A 6,542-nucleotide genomic window follows, 5' to 3' on the forward strand; every position below is an offset into this window, starting at 1 on the left:
GAAGCCTCAACCCTCCTCCACTTGATGCATTCCTGTGCCACAGTCCTCACCGTGACCGTGCTGCCACTTGACCCAGATGCCCCCCAACCAGGGATTCAGCCAGAGCCCCACCTCAGCCTTAGGGACCTCTGCCCACCACACCCTCAAGCCAGGATGCCCGGAGGGGTCCCCGGAAATGGGTGTGGTTCAAGTGATTTAACTCATTTAATACGCCCTCAGGGTGCGTGTCCTGCCCGCAGGGCCACAGCCTCCAAGGACATTATCTGGACTTAGTCCCCTCTCCGCGATGCCGCAGCCGAGTGGGCGTGTCTGGGCTAGTCCCGCCCCCACATTGCCGATAGAGGTAATGAGTGCGACTCAGGCCTGGTCCGGATCCCTCTCAGTGAGCGGAGATCCGGAGCTCGACTCCGCCCCGCGGCCCAGGGGGCGTGTCCGGGGTGGGGCTGGCCCGGCCCGCTCACACCAGCGTGGGCTTCAAGCTGCCATAGCTGGAGTTCTCTGTACTGTAGGCTTTCGGCACGCTGTGGATGCCCGGCAGGGGCTTCCAGTGGGGGCCGCCCCAGGGCGCCTCCAGCGGGCAGAAGCGGTCGAGCCCCCGGAGCGGGTGCAACGGGGGGCTGTAGGACTCCTGAGCCAGAGACAGGGCTCCGCGGTGCGGCACGGCCGAGGTCACCGGCCTGGCGCGTGGCACGCGGACCCGCGGTGGTCGGGGCGGCCGGGAGGAGCGCGGACAGGGCGGCCGCTGCGGGCCGTGGCCCCAGACCTGGGGCGTCTCTTCGAAGCTCCAGTAGGTCAGGGAGTCCTTGCGGGGGTATCCGGACAGCTCCGTCCTGTGGGAGCAGGGCAGGATAGTGAGGACCGCAGCCTGCGTTCCTGGGTCCTCGAGGTACTTAACGTCCTTGAAACTGAGCTTTTCGCATCCTAGGGAAGGAAACGGGGGCTTTCGCTTCCTTGGGAAGGAGTATGTGGGGGCTCAAGTACGGAAAGAGGCCCTGCTCTCAGATCCAGAATCCCCTCAGCCGCTGTGCAGGCTTCCTGTCCCTACCGCCGTTCCTGAGAGTTGACACTAAGGACTCCTGGGTGCTAAAAGAGGGAGGGGCTGGGGCCGGAACTTTGGGTTTTGCTGCTATAGGAGTCGAGGCTGAGACCACTGGGTCAGAGAATGGGAGCCAGCCCAGGGGCTCGGCGTGCACCGGCCAAGGCAGGAGGCGGTGCCGAGCGAGAGCCCGGCTTACTTGGGATAGAACCGAAAGTCCCGCGCCGAGGTGGTCAGATAGAGCTGGCGGCGGTCCAGGACGCCCCGGTCGGATACTGTGAAAGGCCGGCCAGACAGCTCGGGGTTCTTCGTCCAGGGAATTAGAGCCTGAGCAAGATTGGGGGAGGAGGCATACCCAAGACATAGATTTCCTACCCCGTTCAAAGCCCTAGTTTTAGCCCCGCAGCAGCTTCGGAGCCCTGAAGGTGAGTTTCTAGTCCCTGGTCCTTCTGGCCTGGCCTGAATGCCCAGCCCCTACCCCGGCTCCTCTAACCTCCGGATCCCGCCCCAGACTCTTTAGCCGCGCCCCAAGGCCATGATTTCTTCTGGCCCCGCCCCAGGCTCCCGGAACTCCGCCCCGTCTCGGCAGCGCCGGCTTCTACACCGCCACCTGGGAAGGCCCCCCGCGGTGGTGGTCTGCGAGTTGTAGGGGCTGGGCCCCGACGTATTCGGGTACGCGCGCGTCCGGGTCGGGAGAGCCCCTGTACTGCGCCCTCGTCTCGCTGCTCTGGTACTTTGTGGTCAGTGGGAGGTGCCAGCCGCGGCGTCTGAGCTGTGGAAAGGCGACCCGGAGACCCATGTGAAGGCGCAGGGGACTTAAATGCAGTCCCCCGCCCTGTCCCCCGCGGACTCCGGCACTCCCCAAACCTTACCTTTTCTCCTAAATCCTTGATACCTACAGTCCGTGTGGGGTCTGCAGGCTCTGGGGCTCTGGGCTGGGCGCAGGGCCCGCCATGGGTCTTGGGCACGTAGGCCGAGCCAGAGGTTGTCTCCCATCTGCTGAGGACCTCGTCGAAAGCCCAGATGCGAGAATCCTGCTTTGCAGCCGGGGGTAGAGGGTCCGCGACCGTGGACTGGAGAGAAGGCGCTGCACATCAGCTAGACTCAGGAGTCCGTATCACCCCCCACCCCAAGCTCTGACCTCTTCCAGTCGGCCCCCAGCCCTTTCTCTGCAATCCCTGGCATTCAGCTTCCCTGGTGCCTCCTCTCTCAGACCCAGGACTCTAGGACCCTCCTCCTTCAGAGAGGAGTCCAAACTCCCAATCCCCTTTACTTAGCCCGTATCTTTCTGGGTCTCCAGTCCCCGCAGGGCTTCAGCCTAGGGTCTGCTCACCTGCACCGTGGGCGGGATGATGGGTACGGGTGGGATAATGCGGTGGGCAACGTAGCTGCTGGTGCGATGCCAGTTGGGCCTGGATCCAGGTACCTCGGTTGCAGAGATACGGCACCACGCTGGGCCACAGCACAGAGCCAAGCTGCCACCAGCCATAGTTTCACCTCCACCCGGTAGCCAAGCAGTAGCTGGCTTGTTGTGGTTGTTGCCCCAGGTGACAGAACCCGCCCACCCTGAACCTAGCCAATCGAGGGCCTGCAGACATGTGGATGGATGGAGTGAAAAAGAGACCCAGAGACAGAGGGACAGGGACCCCAAGAGGGGCACAGAGAAACACGGGGAGGGGGATGGAGCCTCAAAGAGAGGAGGTCGGAAAGGGAAGGAGAAGTTCAGAATTTCAGAGACCCAGTGGGTGGGGGACAGAGAAACCCAAAAAGAAGGATAGGGACCTGGAGGTGTCAAGATCCAGACAGAGAGACAGAGACCCCTGCACTGCACCTAGCAACTCAGGACCTCCATGAGAAACACCCCCCTTTCTTCCAGGGCCCAGATGTTCCCGGCTACTTCCTCTACCAGGCCTGCCCACCTCGGGGTAAGGATTTCCAGACATCCCCTGGGCTCCCCGACCCTCCCTGCACGTGCTGAAGTAATCAGCACCAGCATTGGCTGTCCTGCCTGCCTTTGATTTGCCTGAAAAGTTCCACCTGGGTAGGCAGAGTGTGGAAAGAGGAGGGAACCACAGAGAAGTGCACAGGGACATAGCGAAAAAGATGGGCTTTGATGAGTGAGAAAGAAGTACAAGAGAGGAGAGAGACAGGAAGGAAGAAACAGACCACATTGGAAATGGAGCTATTAGGACTGACCCAGAGGCTAGAGCCACTGGAAGTTAGAGACAGAGAGGAAGGTGGCAAAAAAGAGCAAAATCACAGATAGTAAACAAGGAGATGTAGAAACTGAGGCAGTCACGCCCCAGCCCGCCCAGGGGCCTGGTCTGTGCAGATGGGTGGAGGGGATGCCTATGTCTTTTGCTCAAAGCTGGACCTGAGCGAGAGAGGGAGAGAGACAGACAGAGAGATTGTGTGTGTGTGTGTTGGCAACACATGTGGGGCGATGGGTAATACGTCATGGGCTGTTGTGAAGGCCTATGATCTCGCCCTGGCTTCCTTGTAATTTCTTCACTATAAAGAGCTTTTGGTCACCAGGCACGGTGGCTCACTCCTGTAATCCCAGCACTTTGGGAGGCTGAGGCATGCGGATCACTTGAGGTGAGGAGTTTGAGACCAGCCTGGCCAACATGGCAAAACCCTGTCTCTACCAAAAAATACAAAAATTAGCCACACTTGGTGGCGCGCACCTGTAATCCCAGCTAAGGCAGGAGAATCACTTGAACTTGAGAGGTGAATGTTTCAGTGAGTTCAGATTGCGCCACTGCACTTTAGCCTGGGTGACAGAGAAAGACTCTATCCAAAAAAAAAAAAAAAAAAAAAAGAGCTTTAGGTCAAGGCCTCTGCCTCCTCCACCCCCATTAGCTCATCCCACCAGCCCATTCTTCAGACAAGGAAAACTGAGGCTGCCTTCTGCAGCCTGGCCCAGAATCCCACTTACCCCTCCTCCCCCATTCAGGCTTCTGGGGCCCTTCTGTTGGATTTTTCTGGCCCTACTCAAGGGCTCTCAATGCACAGTGACCCCTGATCCTAGCCAGGAGGCAGGCTAGTTAGTCAGAACCTCATGCCCCACTCAAGCTGGACAAATTTTTTTTTTTTTTTTTTTTTGAGACAGAGTTTCACTCCTTTTGCCCAGACTGGAGTGCAATGACATGGCCTTGGCTCACTGCAAGCTCTGCCTCCCAGGTTTAAGCAATTCTCCTGCCTCACCCTCCAGAGTAGTTTGAATTACAAGCACCTGCCACCATGCCCAGCTGATTTCTTTTTATAATTTTAGTAGAGACGGGGTTTCACCATGTTGGCCGGACTGGTCTTGAGCTCCTGACCTCAGGTGATTCGCTCACCTCGGCCTCCCAAAGTGCTGGGATTACAGGTGTCATCCACCACACTCGGCCATCAAGCTGGACAATTTTAAGGTCTGTTTCTTTCCCAATGTAGGGTAAAAACTGGGACAAGGAAAAGGGCTAGAAACCTGACTCCATCTCCCCACCCAGGCCTGAACTCTCCAGCATCCTGATGACTTCTCATGCAATCTTGTTTGTACTCCCCCTGTGATGGGTGGCTCATTACCTCACAAGAGACTATTCTAAGCCAACACCTGCCCCCTCTCACCAAGTAAGATTTCCCATTTGAACCCCAGCTCCCAGACACTTAAAGGCCTTCTGTGGACCACGTTCTCAAGGTCCCCTGGCCATCTGCTTGCATGTTCCAGTGTCTCTCCTTCCCCAACCACATCTTGAAATGTCCCCTCCCACTCTCCAGGATGAGCAAGGTGGTAACCTCTGAGACTAAGTAATCAGTAACTTAACGCCAAGGGCCACCAATGATCAAATCCATGAGAGTTGATCTGAGGAGTTTTGTATTAGGACTAAGAAACAGTAAACACTCAAACACTCAGTAAATAGTGGCTCTTATTATCATCATCATCTTTTTCTTTTTTTTTTTTTTTATTTGAGACGAAGTCTCGCTCTTGTCCCCCAGGGTGGAGTGCAGTGGGGTGATCTCAGCTCACTGCAAACTCCACCTCCCAGGTTCAAGCAATTCTCCTGCCTCAGCCTCCTGAGTAGCTGGGATTACAGGCACCTGCCACCACATCCGGCTAATTTTTTTTTTTTTTTTTTTTTTTGTATTTTTAGTAGAGATGGGGTTTCACTATGTTAGCCAGGATGGTCTCGGTCTCCTGACCTTGTGATCCGCCCATCTCGGCCTCCCAAAGTGCTGAGATTACAGGCGTGAGCCACCGCGCCCTGCCAATTTTTTCTATTTTAAGTAGAGACGGGGTTTCACCATGTTGGCCAGGTTGGTCTCAAACTCCTGACCTCAGGTGATCCGCCCACCTTGGCCTCCAAAAGTTCTGGAATTACAGGCATGAGCCACTGCACCTGGGTATCATCATCATCATTCTTACCCTCAAGTTGCTCCAGGAGAACTCCTATTCAACCTTAAAAACCCCGTATGGTTTCACCCATCCTGCAGAGACTAAGCTCAAAATCATAGAATTGTGATTTTGTGATCATTTGATGAGTTCCCAAACTGGGATCCTTAGAGCAACTGGGCCCCCTGAGGTCTGTCAGCATCCAGCTCAGTTCTTTTCTGCCTGACCAGTTACTGGGCATGGGCCTCAGGCCCAGCCAGTCCAACTGAGGAGTGTGCAGGCACAGACAGTGTCAATTTGAATCCATCGCCAGCCCATACGGCCCTGGGCATCAGCGATCAATGCCCGTACATAGGACTGCTTGGTCTTGCACTCAGACACCCAGTGCCTTTGGTCCACACCCCGGCAGCCCCCTCCACCTGCCCCCGGGCCACCTTCCTCAGAGTTATCAGCCTTGCAGCGGGTTTCAAAGAAGTACTGGCGGAGGGGACTGCCACCAGCTGCAGGCACCTCACCCAGCACCTCCACCTCACGCCCATGCAAGTCCACAGCGGTCCGGGAGTCAGTCACCCAGCCGCTGACTGCGTCGCGGCCAGTTCACCCCGACGACTCCCTGGTGCAGTTTCGCTTACCCCACACCAGCTGCGGTTGGCCAGGGTGCCTGCTGACTCTCGAAAGGCCCCAGCCTCCAGGAGGAGAAGCAGAGGGGGCCCAGCAGAAGCACCCCTAGACAGGACCACTCGGTGGGGGGGGACAGAAGGTCCCACTCAGGGCCAGAAATGGGGGTAATGTCGAGGGTGAGGTTGGGACTTAATTGGCACACTGGGGAGGAGGAAAAGGAGGAGGATGGGGAGGGAGCATGAGGGGAGGGGGAGCAGTTCTCGGAGCACCTGGAGACAGAGAGCAGGAGGCTGGGATTAGAGAAAGGGGTGAAAACTTCAGTGGGGACAGAAGTTGGAAACCCCAGGGGAGGCTTGCCTGCCAGGATTGTGGGGAAGCTCTTGTTCTAGAAGTTTGGGGGATCCTATATCTAACACTTGCATAACGCCCAAATTGTAGATTAATAATAAATATACAGGCCGGGCGTGGTGGCTCAAGCCTGTAATCCCAGCACTTTGGGAGGCCGAGACAGGT

At 57.0% G+C, this 6,542-nt stretch overlaps 2 pseudogenes; both read right to left on the reverse strand.

Moving 5' to 3' along the window:
- Positions 1-357: 357 nt before the first annotated feature.
- Positions 358-2,032, reverse strand: LOC112617655 (annotated as a pseudogene).
- Positions 2,033-5,654: 3,622 nt separating this feature from the next.
- Positions 5,655-6,280, reverse strand: LOC112617654 (annotated as a pseudogene).
- Between the last annotated feature and the right edge of the window lie 262 nt (positions 6,281-6,542).

Source organism: Theropithecus gelada, unplaced genomic scaffold, assembly GCF_003255815.1.
Source record: "Theropithecus gelada isolate Dixy unplaced genomic scaffold, Tgel_1.0 HiC_scaffold_310, whole genome shotgun sequence".
NCBI classification, from domain to species: Eukaryota; Metazoa; Chordata; class Mammalia; order Primates; family Cercopithecidae; genus Theropithecus; species Theropithecus gelada.